At 35.7% G+C, this 19,839-nt stretch overlaps 1 protein-coding gene across 1 annotated transcript in view; it reads left to right on the forward strand.

The window, feature by feature from the left end:
- The window catches only part of CDH8 (cadherin 8), a 1,308,359-nt gene that overhangs the window by 167,410 nt on the left and 1,121,110 nt on the right, over nt 1–19,839 (forward strand). Inside the window, exon 3 of the mRNA XM_081511605.1 lies at nt 4,505–4,663. The gene's annotated coding sequence lies outside the window, so the exon portion shown is untranslated. The remainder of the gene's footprint in view (nt 1–4,504; nt 4,664–19,839) is intronic.

The raw sequence follows: 19,839 nt of genomic DNA on the forward strand, positions 1-19,839 counted from the left end.
ACTGTAGTTGTCATGCTGTACATTATATCCCTATGACTTATTTGCTTGTTAGCTGGAAGTTTTTAGTTTTAAATCTTCATCACATATTTTTGCCCCAACACCTTCCCTTTCTTCCACCCGCCTCTGGCAACCATGAATCTGTTCTCTGTATTCATGTACTCACTTTGTTTGATTGTTTAGACCCACATATAAACTAGATCATACAATATTTGTCTGGCCCTGTCTGACTTATTTCACTTAGCATTGTCCATCCATGTAGTTGCAACTGGTAATATTTTTTTTTTTTAATGGCTGAAAAACATTCCATTGTTCCAATCACACACACACACATACACACACAATATGTGATACATATATATCACCTATTCTTTATCCCTTCATCCACTAATGAGCACTTATCTTATTTCCGTATCTTGATTATTGTAAATAAAACTAGACTGAATGTAGGGATGCATATAACTTTTTGAGTTATTTTCCTTTTCTTACGATAGATACTTGGAATTGCTGGATACCATGGTAGTTTTATTGTTTTGTTTTTTTTTTTTTTTAATTTTTGAGAAACCTTCACACTGTTCTTCATAGTAGCTGTACCAATTTATATTCTCACCCAACATTGGGACAGTTACATTCCTAACAATGCAAGTGTTCTCTTTTCTCCACATCCTCATCAACACTTATTCCTTGTGTTCTGCTAATAACCATTCTGTGTACAGGGTGATATCTTATTGTAGTTTTGATTTGCATTTCCCTCATGATTAGTGATGTTGACCACCTTTTCATGTACCTGTTAGTACCTGATTTTTTTTTTTTTTTTGCAAAATGTCTATTCAAATCCTCTGCCCAATTTTTAATCACATTGCTGTTTTTTTTTTTTTTTGCTGTTGAATTATATGAGTTATGTGTTTTTGCATCTTAACCCCTTATAAGTTGTATGATTTACAAATATATTCTTCCATTTGTTAGGTTGCCTTTTCCTTTTGTTGGTAGTTTCCATTCTTGTTGAGAAGTTTATTAGTTTGGTGTAGCCCTGGTTTTTTTTCTGTTTTCATTTGCTTTAGATGTCAAGTTCAAAAAAATCAAACCCAAGAATAATTAATGGCAACTGTATTTTCTTTTAGGAGTTTTATGACTTCTGGTCTTACATTCAAATCTTTGATCCATTTTGAATTAATTTTTGTGTATGGTATAAAATTGTGGTCCAATTTCATTCTTTTATATGTGGCTATTTAGTTTTCCCTACACCATTTATTGAAAAGGCTGTCCTTTCTCCCATTGTATTTTCCAGCTACTTTGTTGTAAATTTGTTAGCCATGTGTGTGTGGATTTATTTCTGGGCTCTTATTCTGTACCATTGGTTTTTGTATCTATGTCTATATTAGTAACATACAGTTTTGATTACTATAACCTTGTAATATGTCTTAAAACCAAGAAGTGTGATGTCTCAGCTTTTTCATTCTTTCTCAAAATTACTTTGGTTATATGGGGTCTTCTATGTTCCATATGAACTTTCAGTTCAGTTCAGTTCAGTTCAGTCGCTCAGTCATATCCAACTATTTGTGACCTCATGGACTGCAACACACCAGGCCTTCCTGTCCATCACCAACTCCTAGAGTCTACTCAAACTCATGTCCATTAAGTCGGTGATGCCATCCAATCATCTCATCTTCTGTTGTCCCCTTCTCCTTCTGCCTTCAATCGTTCCCAGCATCAGGGTCTTTTGAAATAAGTCAGCTCTATGCATCAGGTGGCCAAAGTATTGGAGTTTCAGCTTCAGTATCAGTCCTTCCAGTGAATATTCAGGACTGATTTCCTTCATGATGGACTGGTTGGATCTCCTTGCAGTCCAAGGGACTCTCAAGAGTCTTCTCCAACACCACAGTTCAAAAGCATCAATTCTTTGGCACTCAGCTTTCTTTATAGTCCAACTCTCACATCCATACATGACTACTCGAAAAAACCATAGTCTTGACTAGATGGACCTTTGTTGGCAAAGAAATGTCTCTGCGTTTTAATATGCTCTCTAGGTTGGTCATAACTTTTCTTCCAAGGAGTAAGTATCTTTGAATTTCATGGCTGCAGTCACCATCTGCAGTGATTTTGGAGCCCAAAAAATAAAGTCAGCCACTGTTTCCACTGTTTCACCATCTATTTGCCATGAAGTGATGGGACCAGATGCCATGATCTTAGTTTTCTGAATGTTGAACTTTAAGCCAACTTTTTCACTCTCCTCTTTCACTTTCATCAAGAGGCTCTTTAGTTCTTCTTCACTTTCTGCCATAAGGGTGGTGTCATCTGCATATCTGAGGTTATTGATATTTCTCCCAGCAATCTTGATTCCAGCTTGTGCTTTCTCCAGCCCAGCGTTTCTCATGATGTACTCTACATATAAGTTAAATAAGCAGGGAGACAATATACAGCTATGATGTACTCCTTTTCCTATTTGGAACCAGTCTGTTGTTCCATGTCCAATTCTAACTTTTGCTTCCTGACCTGCATACAGATTTCTCAAGAGGCAGGTCAGGTGGTCTGGTATTTCCATTTCTTGAAGAATTTTCCACAGTTTGCAATGACCCACACAGTTAAAGGCTTTGGCATTGTCAATAAAGCAGAAATAGATGTTTTTCTGGAACTATCTTGCTTTTTCAATGATCCAGTGGATGTTGGCAATTTGATCTCTGGTTCCTCTGCCTTTTCTAAAACCAGCTTGAACATCTGGAAGTTCACAGTTCATGTATTGTTGAAGCCTGGCTTGGACAATTTTGAGCATTGCTTTGAAGTTTACGATTGTTTTTTCTATTTCTGTCAAAAATTATATTGGAACATTGTTGATGATTATATTAAGTCCATTGATCACTTTGGTTATGATAGGCATTTTAGCAGTTATCTTTCCAATCCATGAACACATTCACTTGTGTCTTTTTCAATTTCTTTTATCATTGTTTTATAGTTTTTAATGTACAGATTTTCACATTCTTAGTTAAATTTATTCTTAAGTATTTTATATAATTTTATGCCATTATAAATGAATTTGTTTTCTTAATTTTTTTCTTGGATAGTTCAGTTTTAGTGAAGAGAAATGCAATAGATTTTTATATGTCATTTTATATTCTTCAACTTTATTAAAGAAGTTGTAACCATTTTTGTGAATTCTTTAGATTTTCTTTATACAAGATTATGTCCTCTGCAAACAGAAAATTTTACTTCTTCCTTTCTAACCTGGATGCTTTTCATTTATTTTTCTTTTCTAATTGCTCTGCCTAGGACTTTCAGTACTATGTCGAACAGACCTGGAAAGAGTAGGCATTCTTAATTTCTTCCTGATCTTAGAGGAAATGATTTCAAGTTTTCATTATTGATAATGATGCTATTTATGGCTTTTATTGCATTCAGGTACATTTCTTCTGTAATTTTTTTAGAGTTTTTAATCATGAATGGCTGTTGAGGTTTGTCAAGTGCTTTTTCTGCATATATTAAGATGATCATATGGTTTTTATCGTTCATTTTGTTACTGTTGAGTACCATGGAAGCCTCAAGAATACTGTAATAGGTAGTCATTCCCTGCTCCAGGGGATCTTCCTGACCCAGGGATCAAACCTGGGTCTTCCGCATCGCACACAGTTTCTTTACTGTCTGAGCCATCAGAGAAGCCCTATCACAATTATTGGTTTGCAAAATTTGTACCATTTTTGCGTTCTAGGGATAAATTAAACTTGATCATAGTGCAAAATCCTTTTACTGTGTTGTTAACTTCTGTTTGCTAGTATATTGTTGAAGATTATTGCATCTTTTTTCATTAGGGATATTGATGCAAAGTTTTCTTTTTCTTAGTATACTTATTTGTCTTTGGTATCAGGGTAATGCTGGTCCTATAAAATGAGTTTAGAAGTGTTATCTCTTCAATTTTTGGAAAGTTTGAGAAGGATTGGTATTAATTCTTCAAATATTTGGTAGAATTCATCAGCAAAACATCCTTGTACTGGTCTTTTCTTTTTTGGATTTTTTTTTAAATTATTATTGATTCAATCTCTTTCCTCATTAATGGTCTATTCAGATCTTCTATTTCTCATGATTCAGTCTTAGTAGGTTGTATGTTTTTAGTAATGTATTCATTGCTTCTAGGTTATCCATTATACTGGTATGTGGTTGTTCATAGTAATCTCTTATAGTCCTTTATATTTTGTGGTACCAGTTGTGATGTTTCTGCTTTCATTTCTGATTTTATTTGTTTTAGTTTTGCCTCTTTTTTCTTGATCAAAGAAAAAAAGCATTGTAAATTTTATCTTTAGTGTAATATTCTTTTTTTCTTGAAAACTACCATTCCTTTAATTTAAATACACACATATTTGATGTATTCTCAATGCCAAACACTGAGAATAGAAATAGGTAAAAGTTCTTTAACTACTTCTTTGAGAAGCTTAGTAGTAGGCTTATTATTCAACCCTGACCCTTAATTATATATAAAGTATTTTTCTCATTTTCTGTTTTTTTGTTTTATCTTTTTCAGATTGACAGATGACTTGAAGCTTGGATAGAGAATACAGTGGCTAAAACAACCATATTCCAAAATGCCTGGATTATATACCTCAACTAGGAAGATAAAATTAAGGAAAACAATCTGACTTTTCATGAATTTGCCTTCAGAGTCCACTGACAAAGGCACAAGGTAAGATTAGATTTTTTTTTTTAATCTTGCCACTATTCATTAAAATTGATCATTTAAACATATTGAACTTTCTGGATCCCTAAATTCTGAGTTCTGATATGGAGTTCTGAGACAGAGTGATCTAGTTCTGAGGTCACTTCTAAATTTAATTAAAATGTTATGATTTAGAAATGAATGGTCTAACTCACTGTATACCTAAGTGACCTCAGTATATTGGAAGACAAGTTGGGATAAGTTTCTTTTATTTATGAGAGAAATTCAACAAAGGGAAATAGATAAGAACCAGGTGAAATATTAATATTTGAGTATGGAATTCTGTAAAAATTTCCTAGACACTTCTATACAATTTCCCAAACAGTAATATATATGTGCATATACATGCGCACACAGGTACACACACACACACATATGTTCATACATACATACATACACATCCATTTCTCTTTCAAGTTATACAGGGGATATTTAGGGTAGAGAATTTTAATTGTATTCTTACTTGCTCCAAAATTTCTGACCTGAAAGATTTGTACTACTAAAGTTGTAAGCCATAGGTATGCAGCATATATCAAAATGCCTGGGATTCTCTCTGGTGGTTTCCTGACTAGGGTGAGTTTGACAGACTGCATTGTTACACTTGTCATGATATACACAAGAAATACTCTGTGTGGGATCATCAGGGGTCATGGCATTTGTAATCTTCAGAAGAGGCAAGAAAAAGGAAATCTCACGTTTCGAAAACTGTCAAAGAAAGGCAGCATTGAGAATAATACCTAGGGGAATATAGGACTTTTGGAGAATTTTGAAGGCAATTTAGAAAAATGCTATTCAGAAGTTACACTAGCAAGTGCATATATTTACTTTTAACTATAATTTTTGTAAGGCAATGCTTTCTTGCATTAGATGGTACTTCTATGTTTACGGAGAGCCAAGAAAAATTCACATGGTCATGAGAATGAAGAATTAGATGAAGTTTTGGATATATTTATGTGTAAATACCAAGCTAACCTGAACTAATAGGACGACATTGTTCTTTTTTCCTATGAAACCAATACAAAATGTTTCTAATTCCAAATATTTCAAAGTGTGTATTTTGGAAACAGAGAATGAGAATTATTTTTTCAGCTCAAGGTCTCCTCCACAGAGCTACCCAAGTTAGTTCCTAACACAAATGAATATAATTATGCTACTTTTCTTTCCACTCCCAGCTGTGTATGAAATTAAGTCTAACCTGCTATGTGTAGCCATCTCAATGTGACCTAACTTGCCTCCACAGCTCCTTATTTGGTATCCTTACTCCCCATCTCCTTACAACTTGTGATCAAGCTGAGCCTCTGTTTCTTATGCACTTTGATTTTTAATGTATTGTTTCTCTGGAGAACAGTGGTTCTTAGTTGAGGACAATTGTGGCCCCCATAGCTCAGGACATTTAGCAGTAGCTGAAGACATTGTTGATTGTCATGACTAGGTAGTTACTATTGGCATCTAGTGAGCAGAGGCCAGAGATGCTGTTAATATACTACAATGCACTGAAGTGCTTTCCTGCTTGTGCCCCCTCAACAAGACTTATTTGTCCAAAATATCAGTAGTATTGAGATTCAGAAACACGGGTGTTGAATAATATAGCCTCCTTCTATACCTGGTGAAATTCTCTTCATTTTTTATCTTTCATATCAGCTCTAATGTTATTTTCTCCATGAAAACTCTCTGAATTTCCTTGACTCCATTTAGGCTTCAAAAATTCTTTATCTCTCGTATCACACATATGATGTTGTATTGAAATTACTTACACATGCCTCACTAGACTGAACTGTTTAAGGACAAGACTTAAGCTTTATTCCAGTGCTCAAAACCTATCTGGCATATGGAAGGAACTCAAAAAGTATCAGTTATTGAAACATAAATGACACCTGATAGTGCCTTATTCATAGTAGGTACTTACCTTTTTGCCTACTGTTATTTGATAATCTTACACTTTATGGTGATTTGCCTCATTTCTAAAACAGGTAGATAAAAGAACCTATGTTAATAGTTGAATAAGTTGGTTAATAGATGTAAATCATTTGAGTAATGGCTTCCACAGACTAAGCACTGCATAAATGTTAGTTTTATTATTTTAAAATATTGCTTATTCCTAATGTTTGTTGATTTTACTATAGTTTTTTATACAGTAAAACTAACTATAAAATGTAGAATCAAAAAATCATATCCTTATCTGTGACTTAAAGTGTCAATCAAATATTTGCATGTAATATTTACCTACCTTTCTCGGGAAAGTATCTATTTACAAATAGAAGCAATGTTTTATTATTTTCAGCCTCAAATATCCCATTTATATATGTATGATAAATTCATCTTTATAAGAAAAAAGATCTATACTTGTGTCTTTATATTCAAATCTCAAATCTTAAGATTTTAGTATGTTAATGATACAGTTATAGTCTAAAGGTAAATCTTTCACTTGTCTACATTTATGGTATCAGGCATTGGGTTTGAGGCTATTGAATATCCTGGACTTATCTACCATTGTATAAATATAAATTGGGACTCCCATTCATTTTTCAGTTAATTTTGAAATAAATATATTTTGGGTCTACTCTCATCTCAGCCCAAATAAAACCATTATAATTTCCTCTTTAGTAGCAAGCCGAGAACTGCTGGGTGTGGTGTAGAAATAAGGTCATGCATATCATTCTATCCATAAATATTTAAGGCCGCGTGATTAGGTGTGATTATAATAATGGGCTCTAGATGGTTGGGTAAAGTTTCAAGATCTGACGTTAGTTTATTGAACTAATGGCTTGTGACATAAGGATAGGGACTCTTTAAATGAGTTCATTTCTAGCAGTCATTTCAGCATCTCAAAAGCCCCCAACCTTATCAGAATTGTGAATTACTTGAGTCTAAAAATATTAAGCCAAAATGTAATAACCACCCTCTAGAGATGACTGCTTCTTCCTGGTTCAGTTATTAGAAAAGAAAATCAAACAGGTGAATCAAGTGAATAAAAGAGATAATCAAATTCAGTGTGTCAGTAAACTCTCAAATCTATTCTTATGTTATCATAATTGCATTACCCAGACTCGCTGTGTGAGTAACTGAGCAGAAATTCTCCTGTCTTCAATTCTGTTATCTAACACAAGAAAGCAAAACAATGAGAAACAAAGTGAAAGATAAATGGAAAAATAATTAGTGGGATTTCTTCCCAAAGTTGTAGCAGATAGGATATGGGATAGAAAAATCTGGACTGATAACTTAAAGAGAGTTGCCATGAAACCCTCTTAAAAAAAATAGAATCAATTCTTTATCTCCAGCTCTAGCTCTCTTTCTATCTTTTGTTTAATACATATACGTATGTATATATGTGAACATATATGCATGTTAATATATGTGTTTAAAATGTGTGTATACATGGATGCACATATGCATATGTGCTTTACACACATGTATATATTAGTATATAAATAATATTAAACATATATATATATATATATATATATATATACACACACACACTATATGTGTGTGTGTTAATCGCTCAGTCATGTCCAACTCTTTGTGACTCCAAGGAATGTAGCCTGCCAGACTCTTCTGTCCATGGAATTCTCCAAGCAAGAATACTGGAGTTAGTTGCCATTCCCTTTTCCAGGAGATCTTCCTGATCCAGTCTTCCCAATCCAGGGATCCAACCTTGGTCTCCTGCATTGCAGGCAGATTCATTACCATCTGAGCCACCGGGAAAGCTTATAGACTAATACATATAGTATACTAAATGGGCCGGGAAGATTTCTTGGAGAAGGAAATGGCAACTCACTCCAGTATTCTTGCCTGGAGAATCCCATGGATAAAGGAGCCTGGCAGGCTGCAGTCCATGGGGTCACAAGAGTCGGACACGACTTAGCGACTAAACAACCACCAATATTTTCTAACATATTGTATTAGTATATAAAACATATATTAAACATATATATATAATAGTCTTACCAGTGTGAGTGTATATACACATATATATACATGCATTCATATATACACACATGTATGCATACGTGTGTATACATATATGCATATGTGTGTATATGCACACATGCGCTCACACTGGTAAGGCTATTATCCTTTGCTTACTCTCAGTGTAGGTGTAGGATTCACAGAGAAATCAGAAATAATTTATATTCTCCCAGAAATCAGATAAATATAACTAATAGACATCTGTTGATTCTGTCTTCCAGCTTCATTCTTCTGATGGTAATCACGGCCTGATTTTGCTTACCAAAAAAAAAAAATTCTTTTTATATCTACCACAATCCTTATATTCCATTCCTTAATAAGAGTACTTGCTTGGGTGATGGAAACATGTAATCTGCTCAGTCCAAAGATTTGTGCTAAAATAATCAAAAAATGGAGTAAAATAATGGAGTAAAGTGCATTTTCTGCAGAGTGTTTAGTTAGTAAGATAAAACTAGAGTTATATCTAGAGTGGAAGTCCAAATCCAAAGTGAAAGTCCATCAGTGAATAATCATGACATAGAGAAAATCAGAGATGATACATAGAGATGTGTTTCTGTGAATATATATATTGACAACTACTTTTTTTATCATTTGAGTTAGAGTATTAGCTAGGATCATGCTTGGCTGCAAGTAACAGAAAAGAAAAATTTCTGTTTTTATTTCCTCAAGCAATAAGAAGTGTGTAGACAGGCAGCTCAGGAGCAGTGTTATAGTGGCCTGTTGTGGTCAGCATTGCACACTCCTCTCTTTCTGACTCATCACTCTTTGCATGGATTTCTCAACCTCATGGTCACAAGGTGGCTCCCGCTCATACTCATTTTCCTCTCTCATAAGTACCTTGATCATATTTCAGGCAAGAAGAAGCAGGGAAACATGAAGGCAAAAGATATGTTCACACTCGTCAAACTGACACTGGACAAAATCTGGGTCCTGTTAGTAGGAGGAAGAGGAGTCATATATTCAGTATACAGATATCATCAATTTCTACAACTTGCAATTTCTATCACTTGCAATTTAAGAAATAATAGGTCAATACATAAAAATTATCTTCTTTAAAATATGACATGTGTTTCGTATTAGGTATGGGCTACAGGGTTATAGAAGTATAAAGGGGAGAGAATAGAATTGGGAAACATTCACAGGGGCAATAACACATGGGGTGAACACTAAAGGACAGGAAAGTTGGTGCAGATTTTACTTGGGAAGAAATGGTAACAAGTAAATACTTATTTTGATATTATCCTGAAGTGTGAAGGTGGCTGTGGGAACAGGTCAGAGGAACAGGTCAGTATGTTCTTACTACTACATAACTGTGGATGGCCCCATCAGGACTGCCTCTGACTCATGACTTGGGGTCCAAGAAGGATAGAAAAAAGAAAGAAAGTGGAACCTACTTGTGCATAGAAGAGTTGTCCCTTGGTATAGCTGGTGACTGCTTCCAGGACCCCTCTGCCTCCTGCCATGTTCTCAGCAGATACCAAAATCTACAGATGCATAAGTCCCTTACTTAGCACTCTGTACCCATGGGTTTGAATTCAGGGGCCAAGGAGGGTAATGATTCCACCCTGTGGAACCTGAAGGTGGAACCATCTCCTAGGTGAACCCAGAGGATAGAGCTTCAAGCAGAAGACAGTTATCCTCAAGCCTTGAAATTAAATGGAATTTGCCCTGCTAGGTTTCAAGCTAATGCAAATAGGGTTTGAAATAATCTTCCCTTCACCACCATCTTTGTGTGTATAGAGGATGGTATCACCTTTGAGCACACTTACATGTGTATCATATACTTTAGAGAAACGAAGTCACCAAAGTACTGCCAAAATTAATAAGTAAATTCAGCAACCAGGGATTTAACGAGTGTAGAAGATATGGCAAGTCTTCCATGGAAATCAATTGATAAAGATTAGTCACTTAAAGTCGGCTTCTCCTGTGGCTCAGCGGTAAAGAATCTGCCTGCAACACAGCAGACACAGGAGATGTGGGTTCAGTTCCTGGGATAGGAAGATCCCCTGGAAGAGGGCATGTCAACCCACGCAAGTATGCTTGCCTGGAGAATCCCATGGACAAAGCCTAGCAGGCTACACTCCATGGGGTTACAATAGTTGGACACGACTGATGCGACTTAGCACCCATGTACGCACATTTACTTAAAGATTGCATTTGAGAAGCACATCCTGTGATTCAGAATAAAGCTCTTGAAGTGAGCCCTTTGTAGACGGTGAGGTGTATAGTAGGCATTTAACAAAAAGATACATCAGTTTCCTTATTTCTTAGAACCATTCCCTTTCACACTGGTGAAAGGTGATGCCAGTTTCATAGGAGAAAAGGAACTAGACGTAATTATCAGAAACCACTGAAGAGTTTTTATACTCCTGCATATCAATGACTAGTAGAATAAAATATGCAAGCTTCTTTTTACAGCATGGACTAATTACTCCCAACTTCGTAAAAAAACTATTTTCATAAATTACAATTTTATTTTTATTTTACATGGTTTTATTTCAAATTACTCATGATAGATGCTATTAATACTTCACTGTTACAGTGGAATATTAAATTCTGTGTATTACAGTGTTAAATTCTGATTTCAAGGATTGAGGAAGTATATCATTTAGTATCCTCAGTGAAGATACCTTTTTCTTGAATATATTTCATCTTACAGAGGCAACTACTGCACATTCAGTTTACTTGCAATATTTTCATAGCCAAAATGTTCTAGTTTTAAGTATGCTTTCAGTAAGCTCCATTTTGTGAATTCTACCTCCCACCACAAATATAAAACAGCACCCTTCACAGAGAAAGATAGGTTAATGCTTGGATAATTCATATTTTTACAGACACATAAAAGTATAATACTTTCTTGTTTAAAGTGCAATCAAACTTCACAATAATAAGATATTGTTAAAATAAATAGTAAATCATTTATGAACTTTAAATCAATTTGCATAATGCAAACAATACATATCTGTTGGCCGTGAGAATACATGTATGGCTTTGAACTAAATTAACAGTTATCCCTGGTAGGTTTAGAGTTACTTCTTTTTCTTTACTAGTATTTTTGGATTTATATTGCTGTCACATAAATAATTATGGTGGCTTATGTAATAAAAATAATATCAGCTTTTTCATTTTTGTTATACAGAACTTTTTGTTGTTGCTGTAAACATTTTCTAGAGTTCGATTTGTCTTATTCAGTTCCCAGTGTGAGTGTATAGAACTGTTATTATCTGTTTGCAGATCTAAGCTGGATTTAAACTTATTGACAAGTGTAAAACATTTTACACTCTGGAAGATTATTTTTTAAATTTCAGTTTGTCAAAATCAGTTACCTCATATCCATGTATAACTACATAAAGAAACTATTTCTAGCTGTATATTTGCTTGGCTTGTACATAGCTTTATATAATTAATAGAAATATACACTTTTAAGTGGAATAACAAAAGAAAGGAAAAGAAAAATATTAGGTCACTAGATGGTGCCATGATGTTATTTTTTACTTTATTGTCAGGGATCCTGGAAAGATATCACAATTATTTTTAACAGGCGTCATTTCAAGTACCATTCAGAGCAAAAGGTAAACTTAATGCTTACTTATAACATGGACATTTAAGAGAGAAATGTTATTAACCAAATAAAGAAAGAAGGAAAGAATTACACTAAACAATACTGAATTAAAATGGATTAAATTACTCCAATAAGCACTGAGGACAAATTTTCACATTATCAAGATAGAGCAGTTTAATGTGAAGAAATTCTATACTGGATTTTTAGATTGAGTTTAGTAGTTGTTCCTAAAACCAGTTGTAATTACTTACCACATATGTAAAAACATATGTAGAAAATAACATTCTTTCCTAGACGACTCATCAAAGTCAAAATTCCTTGCAGTTTTTAAAATAAGCAAATTTTTTTTTTTACATGAATTGTATTTAAGGACTTCTGTTTACTCAGGGGTTTCTTTAATAGATGAACCTGGGTCCCATTTCTTTTGTTGTTGTTGTTATTATTAAGCAAAAACAATCTTGGATAGAATATTTCCTGATTGACATTTTCTCCATATGGCTGATATCACAAAGAAACTGCAATTGGATTGGCAGTTTTTCAAACAAACAAACATATTTCACCACACCTGAAACAAATTGAGAATAACATTCTTGTTTTTGGAAATGTCAGAACTTCTTGCCAGAGTTATAGGTAAAAACACTGCTTGGAGAAACGTAGAAGTCTGAGAGAGGCTCATTTGCATTTCTAAACTTCCCCACTGGCATAATTACTCGGCAGAGAGAAAAGGAGTTTCTCCCCCTTGAATCCTCAACCACCGTTCACGTGCACAATGTTCAAGGGATCTAGCAATTTTAGGTACTTTGTAGATTTAATGGTGGAGGAGAGGAGAAAGACTTAAAAGTCTCAAAGTGCTTCTTTATTTCTCTCATTATTGGAAACAGTTTAACAGTGTACTTCCAGGTCTTCCTTTTAACAGAGTTTGCTCTTTTCCACATTATTATTCAACATGAAAACTGATTTTTTTAACCCAGATAGAACAACAAGGAATCTTTCAAAAAAGGTGCAGGTTTTTGTGTCGGATAGATTTAGATCTACCTTTGATAACAAAATGCAGTGTTCCCCAAACACTGATCTGTGATGTTTCTGAAGATAAGTCAATTTCTTATAGGAAAAATTTCCTTAATGTTACCAAGAGCACCGTCTCTCACTGCCACAGTACAAGTGATGGATTTTGGATTGAAAGCAGGGAACAAACAAAGGGGATAAGGTTGTTCCTCAGGAATATTTCTTGTTTTCTTTAGACAAGATGACTGCTTTACTCACTTACATTTAAATTATTACTCCACCCCAAAGTTGACAAATTAATATCTAATAATACACTGTTGGATGGGAAGAGTTTATAGCTCTGCTGTAACCTCATTTGGGGGATGGGCTTCTTTGATGTGATTTACAGTAAGGTTGGGCTTGTCCCTGGCTTAGGTGAAGATGTCATTAACAGATTATTCATACCTCTGCTTGATACTCTATTTTACAGCATGTTTCCCAGGGGCATTAGCTTGTAACAACCTTTTTCTTCCTTTATGGCTATTAATGATACTTGGAACTGCTTTTCTTTAACAGGCTGTGTACAATTAAACATAGAGGTTGACATTTTGGTGTTGGCTAAAATGATATGCACAAATGCTGATAGTGAAGTGAAAGTCACTCAGTCATGTCCCACTCTTTGCGACCCCATGGACTATACTCCATGAAATTCTCTAGTCCAGAATACTGGAGTGGGTAGCCTTTCCCTTCTCCAGGGGATCTTCCTGACCCAGGAATTGAACCAGGATCTCTTGCGTTGCAGGTGGATTCTTTACCAACTGAGCTATCAGGGAAGTCCTAAATGCTGATAGCCTTTTCTGAATTCATAAGAGTTTCATTTAATAGGTACAGGAGCCAAAAGAAATAAAATATTCTAAGTTTTTGCTTAAAATATTGATCTCAGCCCAGCCATTGCTTAATTTGGATCTGTTTATTGAGCCAGGGTTTCACCCAAGACTTCAAGCCTTGTTTTCTTTCATATTAGCCAAAGAGTTTTACAATTATCAGTGAAATACTATGTCTTAAGCACCGTGCCAATGTTTTACAGGCATTCTCTCCTCTGCCCACCATTACTGAGTAAAAGGACTGTTATTAACCTTACTCTATGGTTGAGCGGAAAAGGCAATGGCACCCCACTCCAGTACTCTTGCCTGGAAAATCCCATGGATAGAGGAGCCTGATAGGCTGCAGTCCATGGGGTCGCTAGGAGTCGGAGACGACTGAGCTACTTCACTTACACTTTTCACTTTCATGCATTGAAGAAGGCAATGGCAACCCACTCCAGTGTTCTTGCCTGGAGAATCCCAGGGACAGCAGAGTCTGGTGGGCTGCCGTCTATGGGGTCACGCAGAGTCGGACACGACTGAAGCGACTTTGCAGCAGCTATGGTTGAGGGAATGGGGGCTAGAAGTGGTTAAATGATTTGATCAAAGGCACTGAGATAGCACACAGTATGGTGAAGAGCAGTAACTGCAATCTAGGACCCGTGCGCCAGAGAAGCTGATGTAGGTTTTATGAAGATAGCGTGAAAGAAGTAAACCTTTCTATGGGGACTTCCCTGGTGGTCCAGTGGTTAAGACTTTGCCTTCCAGTGCAGGGGTTGTGGGTTCAATTCCTGGTCAGGGAGCTAAGATCCCATATGCCTTGTGGCCAAAACCAAAACATAAAAAGAAACAACATTGTAACAAATTCGATAAAGACTTTAAAAATTGTGCATATTAAAAAATTAAACATTTAAAAAAACTTTTCTGTGGTCAGAGAAAGCAGTGGTTTTGGTGACACAAAGTAGGTAAAAACCTGAGAGTTCCTCTCCTCCATCCAAAAATTGTAATGTGTTTCATCTTAGATAGATTATTATTATCTATCCAGAGGGCATCTCATTTGGACTATCATGTTTACTTGCCCAGCATCCATTTCTCTTTTTTGTTTTCCTTTTCTCTCTTGTTACCATCTAAAGCTGTCAATTAAGGCAGTCCAACCTACTGTAACCAATGGTGGCCGGTGGCTCCAATTAGTCAATCACACCATCTTCTTAAGAATTCACATCTTGTTCTTCCATGGTGGTCCAGTGGGTAAGACTCCGGACTCCCAGTGCAGGGAAACTGGGTTTGATCCATGGTCAGGGAACTAGATCCCACATGCCACAACTGAAGATTCCACCTGTAGCAACTAATCATCCCGTGTGCCACAACTAAGGCTGGTACAGCCAAATAAATAAATAAATAATAAAAAGAAAAGAATTCATATCTTTACAAGTGTGACCCAAAGACTCACATCAAGTGAGATGAGGGAGTTGGTTATCCTGATGACTCTTCGCTGAGGACATGTCCATTAGTTCCTGGCACAAAATGCCTAGAGTCCCCATTTCTTAGCCTTCCTGCAGTTGTTTCTTTTCCATGGATGCCATGGGTACTTCACATTCTTTATGAACCTAAGCTCTCTTGTCAATAAGGTAAAAATAATGATTTAATAAAAGACTTCTGATAGTTGTTTTGAGATTTATTTAAATAATATAAACAAAATGTTGGGCACAATATCTGATATATAATAATGGCTCACATGTTAGTTAAATTTCTTGCTCCTGAAATATAACAAAAAACATTTATACCCCTTTCAGGCATCAATCGGAGAAGGCAATGGCACCCCACTCCAGTACTCTTGCCTGGAAAATCCCATGGTCGGAGGAGCCTGGTGGGCTGCAGTCCATGGGGTCGCTAAGAGTCTGACACGACTGAGCGACTTCCCTTTCACTTCTCCCTTTCATGCACTGGAGAAGGAAATGGCAACCCACTCCAGTATTCTTGCCTGGAGAATCCCAGGGACGGGGGAGCCTGGTGGGCTGCCGTCTATGGGGTCGCACAGAGTCGGCCACGACTGAAGCGACTTAGCAGCAGCAGCAGCAGCAAGCATCAATAGGTTGTAATTTATGACTATTCTATGTCAACACCTATACTTGAAACACCATTTGATCCTATTGTATTGTCTTCCTCGTCCTCTTCAGTATCTCCACGGTTGCCCTAACACCCTTACTTGATGATATGTCATTGATTTAATATAGAGTTTTCCCTGGCTTTTCTAATTTGATTTTGAGCAGCAAGGTTATCAAATTCTTGCGAGTGAGAGTGTCTTACTTAGTGAGTCCAACAATTATGAAAATTGGGTTGCGTTGGAAGGGAGGCAGAGGTAGGGAAACGTGACTGGGTGGGGGGGGAGATAAAACAGTTTTAAACTACATTGAAATTTGAATTGAAACATGTTCTGCAAAGGTGCCATTTCAGTTTATACAAGGCTCTTTTGAGAAGTATTTAAAGTTACAATATTCAGATTAGTGGCAGACATTCTCTGTACCCAGCTTCACACATGCTGATCAATGAGGCATAAAGATATAATTGGTTTATAGACACATTTGTTGGAATGTATTTACCAGGCTTTTAAACACCACATTTATGTTTTGAACCTAAATCATCAGCAAATGAATTTCAGCATTAAAAAAAGGGAGTTTCTCTGAGATATTAGCTAATTTATCTGTATATTGACATTAAAAGTTCCTACCACTCTGTTTTAAGGAATTCATTTTAAGGCATGCCAAGAAGGAATTAATTAAAATGCAATTTGGCAGTAAAATGTCTTTATGGAAAAGTCCAGAGGCCTCTCCTATAGAAATGATCAGTTAAACAGACTAAATCGATTTTTTAAAGTATTAAATTATCTGTTTATGTTTCTAGGTCTAGTGAAAGTTGTTTCTGCTCATAGCAAGATAGAGAGAGATTGAAATTTGGCTGTGGGTTGGGGCATTGTTTTCTGGATATCTCAGTCTTATTTTTCATAAGCCAACTTTCAAAAACTTTGGAGAGGCATATACAGAAAATAATGCACTGAAGATAAGTTCTTCTTCTTACTATAAGTTTTTGGACCCAAATTCTACCTGGTATTTGTGCCTCAGCCAAGATATATTTTGTAATTAAGGAAAATAAATACAAATAGCAAATGTTTGAGGGAGTCTGGAGAAAAGGGAACCTCCTACACTGTTGGTGGGAATGTAAGTTGGTGCAGTCACTATGGAAAGCGGTATGTAAGTTCCTCAAAAAACTAAAAATAAAGTTGCCATATATCCAGCAATCCCACTCCTGGGCATGTATCCAGTTCAATGCATGATACAGGGTGCTCGGGGCTGGTGCACTGGGATGAGCCAGAGGGATGGGATGGGGAGAGAGGTAGGAGAGGGGTTCAGAATGGGGAACACATGTACACCTGTGGCGGATTCATGTCAATGTATGGCAAAACCAATACAATATTGTAAAGTAATTAGCCTCCAATTAAAACAAATAAATTTATATTAAAAAAAATATACCCCTGTGTTCATTGCAGCACAATTTACAGTAGCCAAGATATTTAAACAACCTAAATGTTCATCAGCAGATTAATGGATAAAGAAGATGTGGTACACACACACACACGCACACACACACACACAATGGAATATTACTCAGCCATGAAAAGAATAAAGTAATGCCATTTGCAGTAACATGGAGAGTCTCATACTAAGCAAAGTAAGTCAGAAAGAGAAAGGCCGTATGATATAACTTATATCTAAAATCTAAAATATAATACAAATGAACATATCTATGAAACAGAAACAAACTCACAGATATAGAGAACAGATTTGTGGTTACCAGCAGGGAGCAGTGCAAGGAGGGAAAAGGACTGGGGTTTGGGATTAGCAGATGCAAACTATTATATATGGATTGTATAAACAACAAGATCCTGCTATATAGCACTGGGAACTATATTCAATATCCTATGAGAAACCATAATGGAAAAGAATATGAAAAAGAATATATGTGTGTGTGTATGTATGTGTAACTGAATAACTTTGCTGTACTGCATTTATTAACACATTTAACTTTTAAAAATCAACTATTGTTCATTAAAATTAAAACTGAAATAAAATAAGAGAAAAAAAAGCAACAAATATAAGTTCCTCCCACAGCCATGGAAAGTGTGGTGACTTGCGATAGTCTCTTCATATATAATCTCAGAATCCTTATCATCACAGCATTTCCCAGGGAGCTACTGCTGGTAGATTGATACAGGCATATGGAATGAATTTCGTCTGCTACCCCTATTATAGGGCATTAGTCTAGGAGAGTAACTCTAGAAATGAGATCATCAAATGAAAGTATTTAAACATTTTGTGAAGACTAACTAAAACATATACTTTCCAGGAAAATAAAAGCATAATAGAAATAGAAAATATACTTCAAATATAAAAAATATATATTGCATTGATCACTATAACTATTAACACAACTTTTGGATAGAGTTTATAGAAAATCCACACTGTTATGATCTCATCTTATTTAAACCTCATAGCCACTCTTTCATGTTGATATGATCACTGTCTCATTTGAAAATCAGAGAAATGAACCAGAGAGAGGCTATTTTTCATAAGGCCACGTAACTTATTATGTAGAGTCCACACTGGACCTTTTGACTCTATCATATACATTGCATTCTAAGAGTAAATATCAATCATGGTATAAATACACTATTAAATTGACAGCAGGAAATTTCCTTTTATAAGAATTTTACATTGGACCACTCTAAATCTATTTGTCTCCTACTATGAATGAAGAAGATGAGCTCTAGAGGATTATGATATATTAACAATAATAGCAAAGTCTTAAATTATACTTTCTGTTTGCCAAGCCCTGTGCCAAACCACTTCTGTGGTTTCCATTATTTCATCCATGTAAATGGTCTTTCATAATTAATGGCTGACATGCAAATTGTTTGCTTCTTTAATATTCAAATTCAAATAGTATGTACCAATAGTAAAAATGTTTTCAGGTATTAAAACATTACATATATTGGAATAGATGCTATACATGATATGAAATTAAAAAAAAATAAAAATAATATTTGGATTATATTTTATATGAGGTGATAAGGAAGAATTTAGAATTCATTAAATCATTAAAGCAGTGATGTTTGTAAGTTATCACAGTAGTACATTTCTTAAAGTACAAATTAAACCATCTTAAGTGAACCATCAAGGGAACTCTAAATGACTGACAAAAATCCATTTAAATAATGAGAAGACAACACTGCATCAATCTGTTCACCTATGCATTTGATACATCAGGGAAAGCCTCTCTGAGGAGCTGATATTTCTGCTGAGAAGGAGCCAGTCATTTTTAGACCTGGAAGAAGTGTTTTCTAAGCAAAGAAAATAGTAAGTACTCAAGGCGGAATAGATACGATATTCAGGAAGACAGAAGACCAGTGTGGCTGGAACAATCTCAGTAAGAACACCTGTATGAATAGCTGAAGATAAACAACCTATGGGGACTTGGCAGAAAGGATAAGAGGAGGGCTTTCCTGGTGGCTCAGATGGTACAGAATCTCCCACAATGCAGGAGACTAGGGTTTGATCCTTGGGTCGGAAAGATCCCCTGGAGGAGGAAATGGCAACCCACTCCAATATTCTTACCTGGAGAATTCCATGGACAGAGGAGCCTGGCGGGCTACAGTCCACAAAGTCACAAAGAGTCAGACATGACTGAGTGACAAACACCCACACTCCACA

The sequence above is a fragment of the Giraffa tippelskirchi genome, chromosome 7 (genome assembly GCF_054371585.1).
Source record: "Giraffa tippelskirchi isolate mGirTip1 chromosome 7, T2T-mGirTip1v1.2.pri, whole genome shotgun sequence".
Lineage (NCBI taxonomy): Eukaryota > Metazoa > Chordata > Mammalia > Artiodactyla > Giraffidae > Giraffa > Giraffa tippelskirchi.